General features: G+C 45.1%; 1 protein-coding gene across 1 annotated transcript in view; it reads left to right on the top strand.

Annotated features, from left to right (window-relative positions):
* The window catches only part of LOC139543811 (malignant fibrous histiocytoma-amplified sequence 1 homolog), a 34,292-nt gene that overhangs the window by 3,440 nt on the left and 5,950 nt on the right, over window positions 1-24,902 (top strand). The window lies entirely within an intron of this gene.

Here is a 24,902-nt window from a genome sequence, read left to right as displayed (position 1 = left end):
CTTTCTCTATCACATCCCTCTCTCTATCGAGTCCCTTGTCAAGCCTCCCAGAAGTAGGCACATTTTCATTGGCACCCTTCTAATTTAGCAAAGATGTGTAAAGGACTTTAGTTTACATTGCCCCACCCTAATTTTCATTATTTTAATGACAATATTGAGGGTTATATGTGGTGAGAGCAACTGGAAGTGTAAAACTATACTCAAGTATATCAGTTACCAGTGGTTTAGAATCATCATGGCATTATGGAAATATCTCATGGAGGGGACATCTGATACAGGTGTTTTTCATGACATACTCCTCTCCTGGGATTCATTTGAATGGATGAAAGAGAATAATGAACTGCTAATAACAACAGATTTGAGTCAGCATCACGCCGTGGAATTACCCAACAGTAATGTGTTCTGACCTATTATGAATGTGTCTAACAATCTTTGGAGGTTTGAGTGAGAAAGTGAAAGCCGTTCTGTACACTCATTCACTGCTCTTGTGCTATAGTCAATCAAAATAGGGGTTTATTGCTGTGTTTGTGTGAGGATGACTCATTAGGTTTAAGTTCAGTCAGTCAGTGGGGGATGGAGGCTACACAAAGGCTACAGTGCCGCTGTAGGTGACATTAGCTCAGCTAAAAGAGGGAGGGAGGAAGAGCTCCGTGGGCTCAAGCCCCACCTCTGATACACAAATTGACCTCGGAGTTGTCTATTCTCGGCCTCTGGCTGAGTTCATGGACAAGTTCTGACGTGGTGTAGACTTGACGGTTGCCATGGCAACACACTGCCTTTATTGTCTTGGAATGTGACTATAGTAGATGGATCATGCAGCGCGAGCAAGCCCAATGTCGGCTCTTTTGTTATGATGCACAATGCCATCCAGACATCAGTAGACCAGTGCAAGCTCATATGGTGAAATCAGTAAAAGTCTCCCTTCATGCATTCAGTGGGAAGAAGTGTAGGCCTACAGTACATTGTCTCGTTACTGCTGCTAGTATGAGATTGATTTTGTTGTGATGTCATTGTATTACCACCTCGAGTGCACTCTTTTTTTTGTATGAGAATAGAGTGCCTACTCATTTTCCAGCTCCTATGAATGACAGAAAATCTGCCAGACTGATATCTTTCCCTTTTTTTAAATAGTGCTTTTAAATGGGCCTTTTCATACTGCAGATCTTGTTTGTATCTTCTGCTGAAGCAGTCTGTAGTGCTGGAGCTATGCGCCAACCAGGATTGTTGATATCGTAAGTTAGGTGAGGTCTGGAATTGAGCAGACAGCTGGGTCTTGGCTGGATGGGTAGCTACCCCAATCCCTGGCCCTCCTACCCTAATTTTATTTCTCCCTCTTTTCTTCTCTCTGTGTCAGTTCCCCACACTCGTGTTTTCACGCTTCAATCCCCACATCCACCTCTCCCTCTCTGGCCCAGGGAGGGCTTTGGCGGTCTTTTGGGGATTAGTTCACGTCTGTGGCGTGGCTGGTTTGAATCATTAGACATGAGACCGTGCTTTTTCAGAGCTGTTTCACTGGCATGCCTAGGCTTCCGGAGCAACCGTCTGTCTGACTGGCTCGGGAGCCGGGACACAGACCAGCGCCTGCTATACTAATAGACTGGAGCTTAGCTAGGCACAGAAACTGGCCGGTAGATCGAAATAAGGCAGTTCTCTGGCAGATAGACTAATGTCATATACTGTAGTAGAAACCTAGGAGGAACATACGAACTGTTGTAGTTTGCCACATTTCGGAAGGCACAACATACAGGGATTAAGTTTAGCAAGGTGATTGTCCTGTAGACACCAACAGTTTATTTAACTGAGTAGTAACTATATGGTGACTGCTTCGTGCTTATGTAAATCTGTCACATTTCATTGCAAGCGTCATTCTAATTTCTGCTAGATAGGAGTGAGTGAGTTACTCTACCACAAGCTCGTCTTTCTGCTTGGGTATTTATTGAAGCAAGGCTGGATGTGATATCATGCTTGGGAGACTTTGACAAATTTAATGGGGTGGGAGGGAAGGGAGGAGACGGTTTTGTTTGCGTGGGTGGGGGATGTAATGTGTTGCAGGTTAGTGATTTGGAATTAAATTAATAGCCCTGTGCACTGTAGCCTTCTTCTGACCAACCCCAGCTGTGCGCTTCTTAATTTCGACTGGCCAATAGCTGAACTTGAACAACTCACTCAAGTAGTTACTTTGCAGGTGACTGGCTCTCAGCTGCACCTGCCTGTTTCCATGGGAATGTGCCCTCTTGTTGTGTTCACTGGAGCAACTCAATGGTAGCTATAGGTTTGCTCTTCTGTAAAAACATTGGTGATTCAACTCCTATAGAATGTCCCTTTACCGCTGCTTTGTCCTTGTAGAAATGAAAATGTTCTACCTTTTTCCACAACCTGTGTTCCTCCTCCATTTAGCTGCACAGCTTTTCATATGTCCTAATATGGCCATGTTTTTGGCTGCTGCAGCTTGTTGACTCAGTGTTGGGGCTCCTCTCTTTCCGGCAGACTAAACATGGAGGACTCTTGAATATAATCTTTCTTCTGTGGAATCTAGGGAGAAGACCTCCATCGCAATAATCTTTTCCTTGCATCTGTTTTGGCCTGACATCTCTGAATCAAAGGCATGTACTCCCCTTTTTATTCATGGCCTGATCTGCCTTTATATGGCTGGAAAAAAATCTCGGCCATGCAGACCAATTTCCCCCCTACACGATGCAACCCCCCACAAACCTTGTATTCTGTGTGTGTTTGTGTACGTGAGAGTCTGTTTGTGCTTTTGCTTGTGTTGAATGTATGTGTAAAGTGACAGCGGATGGTGAGTGAGTAATTAGTAATGTGCAGTTAATTGTCATTTCCTCTTCCACACACTTCCAGATTCGTTTGTTGCCTTCTGCTGATCTGACAGATAATGACACTTGTTGTAAGCAGAAAGGATGTGATCCTTCACGTTCCACAGGGGTTAGTCACAAAGGTTATCCTTAGAATTGATGTGCCCACTCGCTCCTGACCACACAAATGGTGTTTTTAAAATACTGTTCAAATAGCCCTCGTTTTGGTGGAACTGTTATTGACCTCTTGAGTTTTTTGCGGGGGTACAGTACATGTTCCTGAAAATCGTCTCAAAGCTGCCGTCAGTCGACCCTGAGTGGAAGACGTGTGAGAAACCAGAGCATGATCTCTGGCTGGGCGCCCAGGGTCTGCCCTTCTCCTGTACTTCGTGTAGCAACCTTCTCCCCTGCCCAGTGCTTAAGCCTACTCTGTGAATTTCAGTACAGTAACAGCACAACAAATAAACCTGCTGGCCCACTGGCCTATATATCTGGTTAATCAACCTGTGAACTTTTAAACATGCTTGGTGCAATTTACATTCCAAGTTGCTAAGTGCATTAGATATATTTCAGGTGCCTACCAAGATGCCTTATCTCACAGCTCATTCGTGCCCATCATACAAGTTCAAAGGAAGAGGATAGTATTTTGTGTACATCTGCTCTTTTCAAATCAAATTTGATTGGTCACATCCAAATATTTCGCGGATGTTATTGCGGATGTAGCGAAATGCTTGTCTACCTAGCTCCAACAGTGCAGTAGTATATAACAATACATACATCTGAAGTAAAACAATGGAATTAAGAAATATATAAATATTAGGACGAGCAATGTTGGAGTGGCATTGCCTAGAATACAGTATATACATATGAAATGAGTAAAACAGTATGTAAACATTAAAGTGACCAATGATTCCATGTCTATGTACGTAGGGCATCAGCCTCTAAGGTGCAGGGTTGAGTAACCGGGTGGTAGCCGGCTAGTGACAGTGACTAAGTTCAGGGCAGGATACTGGGTGGAGGCCGGTTAGTAATGGCTATTTAACTGTCTGATGGCCTTGAGATAGAAGCTGTTTTTCAGTCTCTCTGTCCCAGCTTTGATGCACCTGTACTGATCTCGCTTTCTGGATGATAGCGGGGTGAACAGGCCGTGGCTCGGGTAATTGATGATCTTTCTGGCCTTCCTGTGACATCTGGTGCTGTAGGTGTCCTGGAGGGCAGGCAGTGCCCCCGGTGATGCTTTGGGCAGACCGCACCATCCTCTGGAGAGCCCTGCGCTTGCGGGCCGTGCAGTTGCCATACCAGGCGGTGATACAACCCGACAGGATGCTCTCGATTGTGCATCTGTAAAAGTTTGTGAGGGTCTTTGGGGCCAAGCCGAATTTCTTCAGCCTCGTAATGATGATGAAGCGCTGTTGCGCCTTCACCACACTGTCTGTGTGGGTGGACCATTTTCAGATTGTCAGTGATGTGTACATGAGGAACTTGAAGCTTTTCACCTTCTCCACTGTGGTCCCGTCCATGTGGATGGGGGCGTGCTCCCGCTGCTGTTTCCTGAAGTCAATGATCAGCTCCTTTGTTTTGTTGACGTTGAGGGAGAGGTTATTTTCCTGGCACCACTCCACCAGGGCCCTCACCTCCTCCCTGTAGGCTGTCTCTACTGTTGTGTCGTCTGCAAACTTGATGATTGAGTTGGAGGCATGCATGGCCACACAGTCATGGGTGAACAGGGAGTACAGGAGGGGGCTGAGCACGCACCCATGTGGGGCCCCTGTGTTGAGGATCAGCGTAGTGGAGGTGTTGTTTCCTACCTTCACCTGGGGGAGGCCCGTCAGAAAGTTCAGGACCCAGTTCCACAGGGTAGAGTTTAAACCCAGGGCCTGAGCTTAATGATGAGCTTGGTGGGTACTGTGGTGTTGGAAGGCTGAGCTGTAATAATCAAAGTATCTGTTGTTGAAGGGCAGAGATCTAGGGAGTGGTGTCCAAAGCCGGCTTTGATTCTTAGTGTCAAAGGCGAGTCCTCCAGCACTTTCCCTCTCTGTGTGGATCCTCAAGTCCAGTTTGACTCTGTACCACTGGACAAACCCCTCTAATCCAGTTAGGGGATCTGCTAGGATCAGGCTGCTAGTGATAATGGTCATTCAGGGGACTGGCCTAGAAGGCAAAGCTGAGTTGGTTAGATTATCACAGAAACACAGACGCATAGTCACATAGACACACGACCAAACACATTCATCATTTCACTTACCCTCAAGCTCCTCACAGCCTCATCCACCCATACCTTTAGAGGTATAGTAGTTACATTGAACTTTTTCCTGTATCATTTCATCGTTCTTTTGTATTCTAAAAATGAAAGAGATGAGATTACTGAAAGCTCACGACTTTAGGCTACCTGCCCAGCAACGACGGTATGAAGACATTTCAGTTCACTGGAACATTTGTTGGGACATGTTCCCACATAATTTTAATTTCATTCTGACTTTTTAGTGAATAAGAAAAACTGACTTTTCACTGTGGACGAACTGCTAGCTGCTTGCTGAGGAATTGGATGAGTAGCGATGAGCCGTAAGTGCCCATAGGGCTCCCTGCTTGCTAGTTATTACAGTCGGTACAGGCAGTCTATCCTCTTCCTCCCAGTAAGCCATGGATATACTGTATCAAGAAGGAGCATAGATCAGTCATACAATCATGTAAATGTTTTCTCACCACATGGCGGTCAATTTAATTGGACTCCTTAAATGTTATTTAGATCCCCTGGGGAATATCTGGAAAATTCTTAGGCCAACTTAAGATAAATTATTCTGCTTTACCCCAAGAGATAGAACTGGTGGGTGCTCCAAATATAGCCAAAGGCCTCCAAGGCTAACTTTACGAGAAAGTAAGACGAGCCACTACATTGATACCTGTCACAGGAATCACAGAGAAGATGTCTATGTGGTAGTATCGGCTAAGTTTCATTGTTTAAAAATGTAGCAAACCACCTTTCGAAGTCTTGAGCAATATGGAGCTGTCATTACCAGTAATTGAGTACAGGGGTTGGCGATGAAGTCTAAATGAGGAAAAAGTTGAAAACCTGTCAGTCTCTCTTGCAGCTCTTCAGCTGGAACTTCTCTGTCCGGTTATGACTGTGTGTTTGGCCCATTAAAACATTCCGCTGGTGGAAGTGCTGGGAAATGACGCAGCTTAGACGTTCTGGCCAAGGACTGACTGCAGGGTCAAGAGGAAACTGAGAGGCTGGTGATGATTGTTACCTCAGTAACAGCCAAGCACAAGGAACTCTGGAAGAATGAGCCAGAATCTAACAACCAAAGTAGAGCTGTTTTCAGGAACGGTTCGGAGACTGGAGATCTGAGAGGCACAGACTAAACTACAAATGCAGTGTGTTGATTAATACAAACTTAGTAAGCTGCTGAAGGGCCTGACTTGTGGCTGTATCTAGTGAATGTGGGCCAGTCACAACTGTTGAGGCAGGGAGAGAGTTATCATATTAGTGATTGTGGCAGGAAACCTGGGGCTGGTTCTGTTATAAGGGAGAGGTTCAGATGTCTTGCGTTTCCCGGCTCAGGGACAAGGCTGGAAGTGAAAGTGATAGAGCTCATATTGCCCCTCGGACTGATGTGCTGCTGTGGCCTTCTGAATTGTCTGTCTGTTCAGTACAGTTAGCCTAAAGTGTTCTTCTCGGTCGTGTATGTCTGTGTTGGTGACGTGAATGAGCCGTTGACCTGAAAGAAGGTGAGCCTAAAGGGTATTTTGTTTTGTTTTTAACTCTGTGGATATCACATGGGAAATGGTCTTATGGATGTGACCCTCTGATGACCTTACATGAAGTTAAATAGGGCTGCATAGGCCTACCTATGATTGTCTTCCTGTACAGCTCATGCTGAAATGGTTTTATTTTCTACCTGTGAATTCTAATTCTTGCTGTAGTCTGAGGAATTATTCCTGTCCGCACCTACCTGTGTACTCTTAACCACACACTAACTACACTTAGGTGGATAAGACACCAGTGAGCTAAATTCGTTTTCAGAGTTGCTGTGGGTTTTGGATGGTTTGGTCTGCTCTAAATGTTGTTTTCAATATCACCTACTTGTTTTGTTTTTTATTGCGCTGTATGAAATCTGTCCTCAACGCAGCCTAGTAATCTCTGAGAGGACGTCAATCCTGTTATGTCACCAGTTGGCTGCCCAACTGGAGTTGTGTGCAGTAAGCCTGTCCACTGTATTATCTCTTAGACATGTGACAGACAGTGGCTGTCGGGTTTGGATGGGTTCATAGCTTCTATCCCGTGGGAACGCAGAGTCAATGGTCACTTGGCCTCTGCCGAGTCCCCAACAATCGGCTGTTCAGGTTTTGTTGCTGTATTCATAATGTATGGGTTTTGCAAGCCTGGTCACCAGCCTTCGTTTTGTGTGATTGAATTATATCAAACCCTTTTCAGCATAGCTTTCCCCTTTTGCCCGCTAGCATCAGTCAAAATCCTGAATGTGTTGACCAAAGCCATCAAGGCTCAAACTTGTAGTTTCCTAGAAGGGAGCAGAGTTATTTTTTTTCTCCATTTGGCAGGCCATTGTCTGCCTTGAAAGGGAAATGGTGTCTGGAAATAAAATTAGGGCACTCTCATTTATAGTTCTTCACATTCAGGCCTTTCTTCCGGTCAGCGCACACTCCTTTGACGTGGTCAGATATCTAGAGCTGATAGCAATGGTGGAAATGGGCTGTTTTGGTCACCGTTGGACAGTTCACGTCTTGAGCACAATGTTCCTCTAGGCCAGGGATAGACAACTTTGATGGGGGAAGGAGCCATAAAAAATCTGAACTGATCATGAGGGGCCGCAGTTGCTCACGGATTTGCCTATCCACCCCCCCCCCCCCCCCCCCCACTGCGAGCAAAACATTTTAGTGACCCCCTCTTTTGCAATTACACACATTTTGCCATGGGGTGTAGAGAAATGTTTGGTTTACAGCTAATTTTCTGCAGTTCTACACATTTTGCCATAGGGTGGATAGAAATGTTTGCCGTTTTTAATATGATATCAGAGTCAGACTAACAAAATCAATAGGGGCCCCCTAGCTGGTAATTCAACCATGCTAACAAGGAGAATGAACCTGTTCTCCGATCATTTCAGTCCCTGGCAGATTGCCTTGCCAGCTGCCAATTACTCAGCTCCGCCTGAGGAATGATACATTTATCCACTTTAAACCCAACCAATGAGTGTACGTATTTATAGGGTTTATTTTCACCATTGGTGGACATATACAGTTGAAGTCGGAAGTTTACATACACTTTAGCCAAATACATTTAAACTCATTTTTTCACAATTCCTGACACTTAATCCTGGTGTAAATTCCCTGTCATAGTTCAGTTAGGATCCCCACTTTATTTTAAGAACGTGAAATGTCAGAATAATAGTAGAGAGAATGATTTATTTCAGCTTTTATTTCTTTTATCAGATTCCCAGTAGGTCAGAAGTTTGCATACACTCAATTAGTATTTGGTAGCATTGCCTTTAAATTGTTTAACTTGGGTCAAATGTTTAAGGTAGCCTTCCACAAGCTTCCCACAATAAGTTGGGTGAATTGTGGCCCATTCCTCCGGACAGAGCTGGTGTAACTGAGTCAGGTTTGTAGGCCTCATTGCTCGCACACACTTTTTCAGTTCTGCCCATGTAACGGATGTGAAATGGCTAGCTAGTTAGCGGGTACGCGCTACTAGCATTTCAATCAGTTACGTCACTTGCTCTGAGACTTAAGTAGGGTTTCCCCTTGCTCTGCAAGGGCCGCGGCTTTTGTGGAGCGATGGGTAACGCTTCGTGGGCGACTGTTGTTGACGTGTGCAGAGGGTCCCTGGTTCGCGCCCGTGTCGGGGCGAGGGGACGTACTAAAGTTATACTGTTACACCCACAAATTATCTATGGGTTTGAGGTCAGGGCTTTGTGATGGCCACTCCAATACCTTAACTTTGGAAGACCGAACGCGTCTCCTTCCTGAGTGGTATGACGGCTGCGTGGTCCCATGGTGTTTATACTTGCGTACTATTGTTTGTACAGATGAACGTGGTACCTTCAAGCGTTTGGAAATTGCTTCCAAGGATGAACCAGACTTGTGGAGGTCTACAATTTTTTTTCTGAGGTCTTGGCTGATCTCTTTTGATTTTCCCATGATGTCAAGCAAAGAGGCACTGAGTTTGAAGGTAGGCCCTGAAATACATCCACAGATACACCTACAATTGAGTCAAGTGATGTCAGTTAGCCTATCAAAAGCATCTAAAGCCATGACATAATTTTCTGGAATTTTCCAAGCTGTTTAAAGGCACAGTCAACTTAGTGTATGTAAACTTCTGACCAACTGGAATTGTGATGCAGTGAATTATAAGTGAAATAATCTGTCTGTAAACAATTGTTGGAAAGATTACTTGTGTCATGCACAAAGTAGATGTCCGACTTGCCAAAACTATAGTTTGTTAACAAGAAATAGATAACCGACTTGCCAAAACTATAGTTTGTTAACAAGAAATTTGTGGAGCGGTTGAACAACTAGTTTTAATGACAGCAACCTAAGTGTATGTAAACTTCCGACTTCAACTGTATCTGGTTCTCTCATGTTGTGACATTACCGTGTAATTTAATGTATCCATGCTCAAGCTGATTTTTAAGAGGATACTGGACTGTCCATTTTCAGTGTTGATATGGGCTACATTTGAATGTGACAGATTTTATGAAAGACATTTACACACAGGAAAAAAAATATTGCTCGAGTGGACAATAATTGCATGGATTTTGCTGTAGGGAATCTTAAAAAAAAAAAAAAAAAATTTTAAACTGTCCCCTGCTCTCTCCCATTTCCTTTGGGCAGACTGAGGCATATTTGCTAGTCACATCACTTGGTGTATTTTCCTGCGTTATACAGTCGCCAAGTGTTACAGGTGTTACCATTTAAACCCATATTTAGTAATTTTCTTGTTTGCATATATGACCTTGCTACAACAACCCGATATACAGCACACAGTGTTTTTAAACGGATATCCGTTTAATATGCATTACTCTATATTAGCATTCCTTTAGTTAAGCCCAAGGATTGTCTCATTCAAAATGAACATGATTGTGATGTAGGGCCTTAAGTCATCCGCACCAGCCAGGCCCATCAGTGTGAGTGGGCTGATAATGTGATTGGACAGCTTCAGTGTCAAAGGGAGAGGAGGGCAGTGGGGCTGTTTTTGACTGCTGTGCTGCATCAGGGTGATCATCTCATTATGCACCAGATGTTAACATCTGGCCCTGCAGCACGCACACACGTTCGCTCGTGCATGCACACACCACTGTCCGGACAGATGAGCAGCAACTGTCTCTGTGCGCACAATATACAGGAGAGAATATAATGGTCTGCTAGTAGTTATTCCATATCCTGCCCTGGCTGTGATAGGAGCCTGTCTGCCCTATGTTACTGCCCTGGCTGTGATAGGAGCCTGTCTGCCCTATGTTACTGCCCTGGCTGTGATAGGAGCCTGTCTGCCCTATGTTACTGCCCTGGTTATGATAAGTGCCTGTCTGCCCTATGTTACTGCCCTGGCTGTGATAGGAGCCTGTCTGCCCTATGTTACTGCCCTGGCTGTGATAGGAGCCTGTCTGCCCTATGTTACTGCCCTGGTTATGATAAGTGCCTGTCTGCCCTATGTTACTGCCCTGGCTGTGATAGGAGCCTGTCTGCCCTATGTTACTGCCCTGGTTATGATAAGTGCCTGTCTGCCCTATGTTACTGCCCTGGCTGTGATAGGAGCCTGTCTGCCCTATGTTACTGCCCTGGTTATGATAAGTGCCTGTCTGCCCTATGTTACTGCCCTGGCTGTGATAGGAGCCTGTCTGCACTATGCTACTGCCCTGGCTGTGATAGGAGCCTGTCTGCACTATGCTACTGCCCTGGCTGTGATAGGAGCTTGTCTGCGCTATGCTACTGCCCTGGCTCTGATAGGAGCCTGTCTGCGCTATGTTACTGCCCTGGCTATGATGGGAGCCTGTCTGCACTATGCTGCTACCCTGGCTATGATAATGCAGACAGGCTCCTATGTTACTGCCTCCTCTCTCTCTCTCTTTAGTGCAGATGTGTTCATGTTCAGGATAATGCCGCTGTGATTAAACTCTCTTCTCTCCCTGCCAGGATTAAGCTCCACTTTAACCACAGCCATCTTAAACACACAAGTGCTGCTGGCTGGTTCTCCCGTCTTCACCTCTTCAGCCTAAATTACCCCAGAAGGCTGCCTTTGACACTGCCAGATTCTCGTCTGGCCTACTTGCTGTTTGCCAGGCAGGCCCAACTCAGTCTCCAAGGCAACCCACTGTGGCATGGCCAGAATGGGTTATTTTTGTGCCATCTCCTCTGGCAGAGAAATAGGGCACACATTCCTCAGGCTGTGGGCCTGTCTGTGTCAGGAGGCAGGAGCCACTCGCTGTTCAAAAGGGATTAGTCTAATTTAACGTGTTTGAGAGACTGGTCACGTTATCTTCCCGTCTCTTTGTTAAGCTGCCTCTAAGATAGTCATGTCTCCAAACGAACTCCCTCTGTCTGTGTAACCCTGACTCTTATCAGACTAGTCAGCGAAGTGTTTCTACATTTGTTTCTAGTGTTTGTTTTACCCCACATCCTGTTCTATAGCGGACTACAGTGCTTTATGTAACTGATAGGAGCAACTATTTTATGATTTGGTCAATATTTCCCTCCTTTGGGATTTATGGAGTTTGTTAGAACTAGACTAGAATGCCAAGCAGCAAATTCTGATGTGTAATTATCCTCCCCCACTTTCTGGCAATGTGCATTGTTCATAAACAAACAGTCAGTTACCTCATCAGACAAATGATGATCTCATCGAGGTGGTGGTCCAAAGTGATGCAGCAACTAAAACTGGAACACTTACATTTGCTGGCCAAGGAAAGCCCCTCCAACACTCAAAGCCAATCAAATTGCAGGCTTTTTTTGTTGTTGTGGAGACTGAGTAGGTCTTGGCTGAGGCTACCAAGACCAAAGTTTATGCTCCACACCAGACGTCACAGACATAGGCTAGTAACAACAGAACGTTAAGTGATTTAAAACCCTTGTTATGCAGTACGTGTAAGGTAACGACCCTGGTGATCAAAATGTGTGTTACTTAAAGTAGAAAGAATGTGGTTTTCGTTAGGACATTTTTAAATGGCGTTCTGTTTGGGCCTCGTCCTGGGCCTTCTCACCTGCACAGCACAGAGTGGGCAGAGCAGACAGCTGCCTGTGTGGAAATCTCATTCGCAACCAGCCCTGACTCAACTGCATCTGACCACCAGATGGCTGCTGAACTCTGTGTGTTTGGGTGTCGTGGAAAACCGAACTGTGTGTGTGTTTGGGTATATGTAGCACTGCTATATGTCGGTCTGTGTCAGTGAGACAGAGTGAGTTGTCTCTGGCCATGTTTGTTGATCATGACCGGCTGCTTCATGTGATGTGCTTGGCCTGACTGTTGTTTTAACACACTGTGGTGTTAATCCTCTGACTGAGCTGCTGGCCTCTGGATCTGAACTCAGAGCAGCTGCCTCTCTCTGCCCTATGTCTACCACTGACTCACTGCTCTCTCTCTGCCTGCCCTGGGCACTACCACGTGGTCTGATGCTGCACTGGTGGCAACCTGAGCGCTGTGTCTACTCTACTGTCCAAGATGTCTGATCTGTTTACTAGAAACTCAAAGGTCAGAGTATGCCAGTACTCTGGCATCCAAACATCCTGAGGTCCTGACTGTACGAGCGACACTGTCTTTACTCAGGAAGAACCTGAACTGATCAGACTATGTACAGGCAAGCCGAGCTCTCTTTCCCTGTACTAGTGTAGATTTCCGTCACTGTTCTCTGTGAGGGGTCAAATGGTAGGCTGCTGATGAGGGACATTTAGTTGAAGTCGGAAGTTTACATACACCTTAGCCAAATACATTTAATCTGTTTTTCACAATTCCTGGCATTTAATCCTAGTAAAATTCCCTGTCTTAGGTCAGTTAGGATCACCACTTTACTTTAAGAATGTGAAATGTCAGAACAATAGTAGAGAGAATGATTTAGTTCAGCTTTTATTTCTTTCATCACATTCCCAGTGGGTCAGAAGTTTACATACACTCAATTAGTATTTGGTAGCATTGCCTTTTTAAAGTGTTTAACCTGGGCCAAATGTTTTGGGTAGCCTTCCACAAGCTTCCCACAATAAGTTGGGTGAATTGTGGCCCATTCTTCCTGACAGAGCTGGTGTAACTGAGTCAGGTTCGTAGGCCTCTTGCTCGCACACGCCTTTTCAGTTCTGCCCACTAATTATCTATGGGTTTGAGGTCAGGGCTTGGTGATGGCCACTCCAATACCTTGACTTTGTTGTCCTTAAGCCATTTTGCCACAACTTTGGAAGTATGCTTGGGGGTCATTGTCCATTTGGAAGACCTATTTGTGACCAAACTTTAACTTCCTGACTGTCTTGCTTCAATATATCCACATACTTTTCCTCCCTCATGATGCCATCTATTTTGTGAAGTGCACCAGTCCCTCCTGTAGCAAAGCACCCCCACAACATGATGCTACCACCCCCTTGCTTCACGTTTGGGATGGTGTTCTTTGGCTTGCAAGCATCCCACTTTTTCCTCCAAACCTAACGATGGTCATTATGGCCAAACAGTTATATTTTTGTTTCATCAGAACAGAGGACATTTCTCCAAAAAGTACGATCTTTCTCCCCATGTGCAGTTGCAAACCATAGTCTGGCTTTTTTATGGCTGTTTTGGAGCTGTGGCTTCTTCCTTGCTGAGTGGCCTTTCAGGTTATGTCGATATAGGACTCGTTTTACTGTGGATATTGATACTTTTGTACCGGTTTCCTCCAGCATCTTCACAAGGTCCTTTGCTGTTGTTCTGGGATTGATTTGCACTTCTCGCACCAAAGTACGTTCATCTCTAGGAGAGAGAACGCATCTCCTTCCTGAGCAGTATGACGGCGTACTATTGTTTGTACAGATGAACGTGGTACCTTCAGGTGTTTGGAAATTGCTTCCAAGGATGAACCAGACTTGTGGAGGTCTACAATATTTTTTCTGAGGTCTTGGCTGATTTTTCTTTTGATTTTCCCATGATGTCAAGCAAACTGGCACTGAATTTGAAGGTTGGCTTTGAAATGCATCCACAGGTACACCTACAATTGACTCAAATGATGTCAATTAGCCTAACAGAAGCTTCTAAAGCCATGACATAATTTTCAGGAATTTTCCAAGCTGTTTAAAGGCACAGTATGTCCTAACCGACTTAACAAAACTATAGTTTGTTAACAAGAAATTTGTGGAGTGGTTGAAAAACACGTTTTAATGACTCCAACCTAAGTGTATGTAAACTTCTGACCTCAACTGTATGTGGGCCAGTTGAACTGTAGGACAGAGGACACTCTGAGGTTGTTGAGATACAGGCAAGTCTACTGTCATGATAAATCACCCTGAAAATACCACAATTATTTAGGCCTGGTGCTGTTTGCCTCAGAAAATATGTCTCTCTTCATGATCAGTGTTGGCTAACTGTGAGCTGAATTTAGACAGAAAATTGTTTGAGCAACTGTATTCCAGTCATACATACGGTACAGCTGTTTGTTGTGTCCCTTGAACACTTAAGGTACATTCCCGGAGAGCTGGAAATACTTGACCCAAGTTTGACAGAAGCATGTCTCTGCTGGATGCGCTGGTGAAAACGTAATGGTATGTCAGGACTGGATAGTTATCATAGGATATTATTACAACACAAACATTACAGTAGTAGCTCTGCCATTATCTCAGCTTTGTGTTTGTGGGTCGTAGTTCAAATTCAGTAGGTTTACAACAACACATCAGTTATTGCGTTGGGAGGTCTGACTCATTTCTTTCATGAGTCATATCAAATCAATTACCCTGGTTAGTTGAGGTAATTGAGTTAATATGTACATGTAGGTGGAGTTATTAAAGTGACTATGCGTAGATAATAACAGTAGCAGCAGTGTAAAAGGGGAGGGGGGGGGTAATGCAAATAGTCTGGGTAGACATTTGATTAGATGTTCAGGAGTCCACATGCCGTGCGGTAGCGGAGAGAACAGTCTACGATTAGGGTGGCTGGAGTCTGACAATTTTTAGGGCCTTTCTCTGACACCGCCTGGTATAGAGATCATGGATGGCAGGAAGCTTGGCCCCAGTGATGTACTGGGCCGTACGCACTACCCTCTGTAGTACCTTGCGGTCGGAGGCCGAGCAGTTGCCTACCAGGCAGTGATGCAACCTGTCAGGATGCTCTCGATGGTGCAGCTGTAGAACTTTTTGAGGATCTGAGGACCAGTCTCCCGAGGGGGAAGAGGCGTTGTCGTGCCCTCTTCACGACTGTTGATGTGCTTGGACCATGATAGTTTGTTAGTTATGTGAACACCAAGGAACGTGAAGCTGTCAACCTGCTCCACTACAACCCCGTCGATGTGAATGAGGTTGTGCTCGGTCCTCCTTTTCCTGTAGTCCACAATCATCTCCTTTGTGTTGATCACGTTGAGGGAGAGGTTGTCCTGGCACCACACAGCCATGTCTCTGACCTCCACCCTATAGGCTGTCTCATCGTTGTCGGTGATCAGGCCTAACACTGTTGTGTCATCTGCAAACTTAATGATGGTGTTGGAGTCGTGCCTGGCCATGAAGTCATCAGTGAACAGGGAGTACAGGAGGGGACTGAGCACACACCCCTGAGGGGCCCCCGTGTTGAGGATCAGCGTGGCGGCTGTGTTACCTACCCTTACCAACTGGGGGAGGCCCGTCAGGAAGTCCAGGATCCAGTTTCAGAGGGAGGTGTTTAGTCCCAGGTAGAGGTCGACCGAATATGATTTTTCAACGCCGATACCGATTATTGGAGGACAAAAAAAGCCGATGCCGATTTAAAAAATGTCTTTGTAATAATGTAAATTACAACAATACTGAATAAACACTTATTTTAACTTAATATAATACATCAATAAAATCAATTTAGCCTCAAATAAATAATGAAACATGTTCAATTTGGTTTAAATAATGCAAAAAGAAAGTGTTGGAGAAGAAAGTAAAAGTGCAATATGTACCATGTAAGAAAGCTCATGTTTAAGTTCCTTGCTCAGAACATGAGAACATATGAAAGCTGGTGGTTCCTTTTTAACAGGAGTCTTCAATATTCCCAGGTAATACGTTTTTGGTTGTAGTTATTATAGGAATTATAGGACTATTTCTCTCTATACCATTTGTATTTCATATACCTTTGACTATTGGATGTTCTTATAGGCACTTTAGTATTGCCAGTGTAACAGTATAGCTTCCGTCCCTCTCCTCGCTCCTACCTGGGCTCGAACCAGGAACACATCGACAACAGCCACCCTCGACGCAGCATTACCCATGCAGAGCAAGGTGAACAACTACTCCAAGTCTCAGAGCGAGTGACGTTTGAAACGCTATTAGCGCGCACCCCACTAACTAGCTAGCCATTTCACATCGGTTACACCAGCCTAATCTCGGGAGTTGATAGGCTTGGAGTTGATAGGCTTGAATTCATAAACAGCAGAGCTGCTGGCAAAACGCAGGAAAGTGCTGTTTGAATGAATGCTTACGAGCCTGCTGGTGCCCACCATCGCTCAGTCAGACTGCTCTATCAAATCGTAGACTTAATTATAACTTAATAACACACAGAAATACGAGCCTTAGGTCATTAATATGGTCGAATCCGGAAACTATCATCTCGAAAACAAAACATTTATTCTTTCAGTGAAATACGGAACCGTTCCGTATTTTATCTAACGGGTGGCATCCATCAGTCTAAATATTCCCGTTACATTGCACAACCTTCAATGTTATGTCATAATTACGTAAAATTCTGGCAAATTAGTTTGCAATGAGCCAGGCGGCCCAAACTGGTGCATATACCCTGACTCTGCGTGCAATGAACGCAAGAGAAGTGACACAATTTCACATGGTTAATATTGCCTGCTAACCTGGATTTATTTTTAGCTAAATATGCAGGTTTAAAAATATATACTTCTGTATTGATTTTAAGAAAGGCATTGATGTTTATGGTTAGGTACACGTTGGAGCAACGACAGTGCTTTTTCGTGAATGCGCACTGCATCGATTATATGCAACGCAGGACACGCTAGATAAACTAGTAATATCATCAACCATGTGTAGTTATAACTAGTGATTATGATTGATTGATTTGTTTTTTTATAAGATAAGTTTAATGCTAGCTAGCAACTTACCTTGGCTTCTTACTGCATTTGCGTAACAGGCGGGCTCCTCGTGAGGCAGGTGGTTAGAGCGTTGGACTAGTTAACCGTAAGGTTGCAAGATTGAATCCCTGAGCTGACAAGGTAAAAATCTGTCGTTCTGCCCTTGAACAAGGCAGTTAACCCACCGTGTGTAAAAATAATAAATAAAAATCGGCGTCCAAAATTACCGATTTCCGATTTTGTTATGAAAACTTGTAATCGGCTTCCGATTAATCGGTCGACCTCTAGTTCCAGGGTCCTTAGCTTAGTGATGAGCTTTGAGGGCACTATGGTGTTGAACGCTGAGCAATGAATAGCATTCTCACATAGGTGTTCCTTTTGTCCAGGTGTGAAAGGGCAGTGTGGAGTGCAATTGAGATGGCATCATCTGTTGGAGCGGTATGCAAATTGGAAGGGGTCTAGTTTTTCCAGGATGATGGTGTTGATATGAGCCATGACCAGCCTTTCAAAGCACTTCATGGCTACAGATGTGAGTGCTATGGGTCGGTAGTCATTTAGGCAGGTTACCTTAGTGTTCTTGGGCATAGGGACTATGGTGATCTGCTTGAAACATGTTGGTATTACAGTCTTGGGACAGAGAGAGTTTGAAAATGTCAGTGAAGATATTTGCCAGTAGGTGAGCGCATGCTCGGAGTACACGTCCTGGTAATCCATCTGGCCCTGCGGCCTTGTGAATGTTGACCTGTTTAAAGGTCTTACTCACATCGGCTACGGCGAGCGTGGTCACAGTCGTCTGGAACAGCTGATGCGAGCGTAGAAGTAATTTAGCTCGTCTGGTAGGTGCATGTCACTGGGCAGCTCGCAGCTGTGCTTCCCTTTTGTAGTCTAATAGTTTGCAAGCCCTGCCACATCCGACGAGCGTTGGAGCCGTTGTAGTACAATTCAATCTTAGTCCTGTATTGATGCTTTGCCTGTTAGATGGTTCTTCGGAGGGCATAGCGGGATTTCTTATAAGTTTCCGGGTTAGAGTCCCGCTCCTTGAAAGCGGCAGCTCTACCTTTTAGCTCAGTGTGGATGTTGCCTGTAATCTGTGGCTTCTGATTGAGGTATGTACGTACAGTCACTGTGGGAACGACGTCATCGATCATCTTATTGATGAAGCCAATGACTGATATAGTGTACTCCTCAATGCCATCGGGAGAGTCCCGGAACATATCAAATAAATAAAAATATTTGTCACATACACATGGTTAGCAGATGTTAATGCGAGTGTAGTGAAATGCTTGTGCTTCTAGTTCCGACAATGCAGTAATAACCAACGAGTAATCTAACCTAACAATTTCACAACAACTACCTTATACACACAAGTGTAAAGGGATGAAGAATATGTACATAAAAATATATGAATGCGTGATGGTACAGAACGGCATAGGCAAGATGCAGTAGATGGCATAGAGTACAGTATATACTTATGAGATGAGTAATGTAGGGTATGTAAACATATAAAAGTGGCATTGTTTAAAGTGGCTAGTGATACATGTATTACATAAAGATGGCAAGATGCAGTAGATGGTATAGAGTACAGTATATACATATGAGATGAGTAATGTAGGGTATGTAAACATTATATTAACTTCTCTGGGATACTGTAAAAAGTTTGACGCTAACGTCCCACTTGGCCAAAAGCCAGAAAAAATGCAGTGCGCCAAATTCAAATATATTACTAGAACAATCAATCTTTCATGAAATCACACATGAAAGACACCAAATTAAAGCTACACATGTTGTGAATCCAGCCAACATGTCTGATTTCAAAAAGGATTTACGGCGAAAGCACACCAAACGATTATGTTTGGAAAACAGAAAAACACAGCCATTTTCCCAGCCAAAGATAGGAGTCACAAAAAGCAGAAATAGAGATAAAATTAATCACTAACCTTTGATGATCTTCATCAGATGACACTCATAGGACATCATGTTACACAATACATGTATGTTTTGTTCGATAATGTGCATATTTATATCCAAAACTCTTAGTTTGCATTGGCGCCATGTTCAGAAATGCCTCAAATATCTGGAGAAATTGCAGAGAGCCACATCTAATAACAGGAATACTCATCATACACTTTGATGAAAGATACATGTTTTACATAGAATTAAAGATACACTTGTTCTTAATGCAACCGCTGTGTCAGATTTCAAAAAAACTTTACGGAAAAAGCACACCATGCAATAATCTGAGACGGCGCTCAGATATAACAACATTTCTCCGCCATGTTGGAGTCAACAGAAATACGAAATTACATCATAAATATTCCCTTTGATGATCTTCATCAGAATGCACTCCCAGGAATCCTAGTTCCACAAATTGTTTTGTTCGATAATGTCCATTACTTATGTCTAAGTAGCTACTTTTGCTAGCACGTTTAGTGCACATGTCCAAACGCTCGCGCAGATGCAGGCGAACTCGGACGAAAACTTCAAAAAGTTATATTACAGGTCGAATAAACTGGTCAAACTAAGTAGCGAATCAATCTTCAGGATGTTGTTATCATAACTATCCAATAACGTTCCAACCGGAGAATTCCTTTGTGTCTCTAGAAGTAATGGAAAGCAAGACAATATCGTTTGGAATGCACGTGACCAGGAACTGGCATTCTGCCAGACCAATGACTGAAACACCTCCCATCCGGCGTAGGAAGTGCAAACAGATCCATATCTTACAGGGAATTGAATAGGCGATGAGTTGAACATCGACCAGCCTCAGAATTCTCACTTCCTGTTTGGATTTTTTGCCGGCCATATGAGTTCTGTTATACTCACAGACATCATTCAAACAGTTTTAGAAACTTCAGTGTTTTATATCCAATAGTAGTAATAATAATATGCATATATTAGCATCTGGGACAGAGTAGAAGGCAGTTCACATTTCCAAAAGTGAAAATGCTGCCCCCTATCACAAGTTAAGTGGCATTGTTTAAAGTGGCTAGTGATACATTTTTTACATACATTTTTCCATTATTAAAGTGGCTGGAGTTGAGTCAGTATGTTGGCAGGAGCCACTCAATGTTAGTGGTGGCTGTTTAACAGTCTGATGGCCTTGAGATAGAAGCTGTTTTTCAGTCTCTCGGTCCCTGCTTTGATGCACCTGTACTGACCTCGCCTTCTGGATGATAGCGGGGTGAACAGGCAGTGGCTCAGGTGGTTGTTGTCCTTGATGATCTTTATGGCCTTCCTGTGACATCGGGTGGTGTAGGTGTCCTGGAGGGCAGGTAGTTTGCCCCCGGTGATGCGTTGTGCAGACCTCACTACCCTCTGGAGAGCCTTACGGTTGTGGGCGGAGCAGTTGCCGTACCAGGCGGTGATACAGCCCGACAGGATGCTCTCAATTGTGCATCTGTAAAAGTTTGAGTGCTTTTGGTGACAAGACGAATTTCTTCAGCCTCCTGAGGTTGAAGAGGCACTGCTGAGTGGTGCCTTCTTCACCGCGCTGTCTGTGTGGGTGGACCAATTCAGTTTGTCCGTGATGTGTACGCCGAGGAACTTAACTTACTACCCTCTCCACTACTGTCCCGTCGATGTGGATAGGGGGGTGCTCCCTCTGCTGTTTCCTGAAGTCCACGATCATCTCCTTTGTTTTGTTGAGTGTGAGGTTATTTTCCTGACACCACACTCCGAGGGCCCTCACCTCCTCCCTGTAGGCCGTCTCGTCGTTGTTGGTAATCAAGCCTACCACTGTAGTGTCGTCTGCAAACTTGATGATTGAGTTGGAGGCGTGTATGGCCACGCAGTCGTGGGTGAACAGGGAGTACAGGAGAGGGCTCAGAACGCACCCTTGTGTGGCCCCAGTGTTGAGGATCAGCGGGGTGGAGATGATGTTATCTACCCTCACCACCTGGGGGCAGCCTGTCAGGAAGTCCAGTACACAGTTGCACAGGGTGGGGTCGAGACCCAGGGTCTCGAGCTTGATGATGAGTTTGGAGGGTACTATGGTGTTAAATGCTGAGCTGTAGTCGATGAACAGCATTCTTACATAGGTATTCCTCTTGTCCAGATGGGTTAGGGCAGTGAGGTTGCGATTGCGTCGTCTGTGGACCTATTGTGGCGGTAAGCAAATTGGAGTGGGTCTAGGGTGTCAGGTAGGGTGGGGGTGATATGGTCCTTGACTAGTCTCTCAAAGCACTTCATGATGACGGAAGTGAGTGCTACGGGGGGTAGTCGTTTAGCTCAGTTACCTTAGCTTTCTTGAACAGGAACAATGGTGGCCCTCTTGAAGCATGTGGGAACAGCAGACTGGGATAAGGATTGATTGAATATGTCCATAAACACACCAGCCAGCTGGTCTGCGCATGCTCTGAGGACGCGGCTGGGGATGCCGTCTGGGCCTGCAGCCTTGCGAGGGTTGCAGACGCTCTTATCCAGAGCGACTTACAAATTGGTGCATTCACCTTATGATATCCAGTGGAACAACCACTTTACAATAGTGCATCTAACTCTTTTAAGGGGGAGGGGGGGGTTAGAAGGATTACTTTATCCTATCCTAGGTATTCCTTAAAGAGGTGGGGTTTCAGGTGTCTCCGGAAGGTGGTGATTGACTCCGCTGACCTGGCGTCGTGAGGGAGTTTGTTCCACCATTGGGGTGCCAGAGCAGCGAACAGTTTTGACTGGGCTGAGCGGGAACTGTACTTCCTCAGAGGTAGGGAGGCGAGCAGGCCAGAGGTGGATGAACGCAGTGCCCTTGTTTGGGTGTAGGGCCTGATCAGAGCCTGAAGGTTTTACTCGCGTCGGCTGCAGTGAAGGAGAGTCCACAAGTTTTGGTAGCGGGCCGTGTCAGTGGCACTGTGTTGTCCTCAAAGCGAGCAAAGAAGTTGTTTAGTCTGTCTGGGAGCAAGACATCCTGGTCCGCGACGGGGCTGGTTTTCTTTTTGTAATCCGTGATTGACTGTAGACCCTGCCACATACCTCGTGCTTGAGCCGTTGAATTGCGACTCTACTTTGTCTCTATACTGACGCTTAGCTTGTTTGATTGCCTTGCGGAGGGAATAGCTACACTGTTTGTATTCGGTCATGTTTCCGGTCACCTTGCCCTGGTTAAAAGCAGTGGTTCGCGCTTTCAGTTTCGCGCGAATGCTGCCATCCGTCCACGGTTTCTGGTTTGGGAATGTTTTAATAGTTGCTATGGGTAAGACATTGCCGATGCACTTGCTAATAAACTCGCTCACCGAATCAACGTATTCGTCAATGTTGTTGTTTGACGCAGTGCGGAACATATCCCAATCCACGTGATCCAAGCAATCTTGAAGCGTGGAATCAGATTGGTCGGACCAGCGTTGAACAGACCTGTGTGCGGGAGCTTCCTGTTTTAGTCTGTCTATAGGCTGGGAGCAACAAAATGGAGTTGTGGTCAGCTTTTCCAAAAGGAGGGCGGGGGAGGGCCTTATATGCATCGCGAAGGTTAGAATAACAATGATCTAGGGTTTTACCAGCCCTGGTAGCACAATCGATATGCTGATAGATTTTAGGGAGTCTTGTTTTCAGATTAGCCTTGTTAAAATCCCCAGCTACAATGAATGCAGCCTCAGGATATGTGGTTTACATAGAGTCAAATAAAGTTCGTTCAGGGCCATCGATGTGTCTGCTTGGGGGGGAATATATGCGGCTGTGATTATAATCGAAGAGAATTCTCTTGGTAGATAATGCGGTCGACATTTGATTGTGAGGAATTCTAAGTCAGGTGAACAGAAGGACTTGAGTTCCTGTATGTTATGATCCCACCACGTCTCGTTAATCATAAGGCATACCCCCCCGCCCCTCTTCTTACCAGAAAGATGCTTGTTTCTGTCGGCGCGATGCGTGAAGAAACCAGCTGGCTGTACCGACTCCGATAGCGTGTCTCGAGTGAGCCATGTTTCCGTGAAGCAAAGAACGAGAAGTCTCTTATGTCTCTCTGGAATGCTACCCTTGCTCGGATTTCAACAACCTTGTTGTCAAGAGACTGGACATTGGCGAGTAGTATGCTCGGGAGCGGTGCGCGATGTGCCCGTCTCCAGAGCCTGACCAGAAGACCGCTTCGTCTGCCCCTTTTACGGTGACGTTGTTTTGGTTCGCTGGCTGGGATCTGATCCATTGTCCTGGGTGGTGGGCAAAACAGAGGATCCGCTTCGGGAAAGTCGTATTCCTGGTTGTAATGATGGTGAGTTGACGTTGCTCTTATATCCAGTAGTTCCTCCCAACTGTATGTAATAAAACCTAAGATTACCTGGGGTACCAATGTAAGAAATAACACGTAAAAAAACAAAATACTGCATAGTTTCCTAGGAACGCGAAGCGAAGCGGCCATCTCTGTCGGCGCCGGAAGTACCGGAATATTCCAGTCTGTGCTAGCAAAACAGTCCTGTAGCTTAGCATCTACTTCATCTGACCACATTTTTATTGATCTAGTCACTGGTGCTCCCTGCTTTAGTTTTTGCTTTTAAGCAGGAATCGGGAGGATAGAATTATGGTCAGATTTGCCAAATGGAGGGAGAACTTTGTACACCTCTCTGTGTGTGGAGTAAAGGTGTTTTTTCCCCCCTCTGTTTGCACATGTAACATGCTGGTAGAAATGAGGTAAAACGGATTTAAGTTTCCCTGCATTAAAGTCCCCGGCCTCTAGGATCACCACCTCTGGATGAGCATTTTCTTGTTTGCTTATGGCTTTATGCAGCTCGTTGAGTGCGGTCTTAGTACCAGCATCGGTTTGTGGTGGTAAATAGACAGCTACGAAGAATATAATGAAAACGTCTTGGTAAATAGTGTGGTCTACAGCTTATCATGTGATACTCTACCTCAGGCGAGCAAAACCTTGAGACTTCCTTAAATTTCATGCACCAGCTGTTGTTTACAACTATACATAGACCGCCACCCCTTGTCATACCAGAGGCGGCTGTTCTATCCTGCCGAAAAAGTGTAAAACCCGCCAGCTGTATGTTATTCATGTCGTCGTTCAGCCACGACTCGGTGAAACATAAGATTTTAATGTCCCGTTGGTAGAATATACTTGCTCGTAGTTCGTCTATTTTATTAGACGAACAGTGATTGTACGTTGACTAATAGGTTTGATGGTAAAGGCAGATTACCCTCTCGCCGTCAGATCCTTACATGGCACCCAGACCTACGTCCCCGATATCTCCGTCTCTTTCTCCTGCGAATGAGGGCCTTGTCAGGTGTCTGGAGTAAATCCTTAGCGTCAGACTCGTTGAAGGAAAAAGTATATATATCTTCCAGTACAGGGTGAGTAATCGCTGTCTTGATATCTAGAAGCTCTTTTCGGTCTTAAGAGACGGTGGCAGAAACATTATGTACAAAATAAGTTACAAATAACGTTTAAAAACATTCACAATTGGTTAGGGGACCGTAAAATGGCAGCCATCTCCTCCGGCGCCTTTCTCAGATAAACATAATGTGTTTTTTAAGTTACTCGTGACGTGGCGAATTCGGTGTTTTAGGTCGATTCCCTGTCCGAATATTCTGTTTGTTTCAACAGAAAACTGCAGTCAGTCCCGTGTGACTAATTAGAGCACGGGAGCTGGTGGAAATCCTCCTCTGGTGTGTGTGCATGCTAATGATGGTGAGTGTGGATACAGCGGCGGGGGTTCCAGGATCTCTCACACACAGCCCCTCCCAGTTGTAGCTCCATTGTGTCCACACAGCCCCCCCCCCCCCAACAGGACTGAGGCTGCAGGGGTGTAGCTTGAATACAGCCACTGTCCTCCTTTGTCCCCCTGCCTCAGAAAGGCTGGTGCTTCCTCCCTGTTTCAATCCACGAGTCCCAGCGGTATCTTTGTGTGCACACACACACACACACACACACACTAGTTATACATCTAGA

This window comes from Salvelinus alpinus, chromosome 18 (assembly GCF_045679555.1).
Source record: "Salvelinus alpinus chromosome 18, SLU_Salpinus.1, whole genome shotgun sequence".
In the NCBI taxonomy this organism is placed as follows: domain Eukaryota; kingdom Metazoa; phylum Chordata; class Actinopteri; order Salmoniformes; family Salmonidae; genus Salvelinus; species Salvelinus alpinus.
This window is presented reverse-complemented; position numbering and strand designations above follow the sequence as displayed.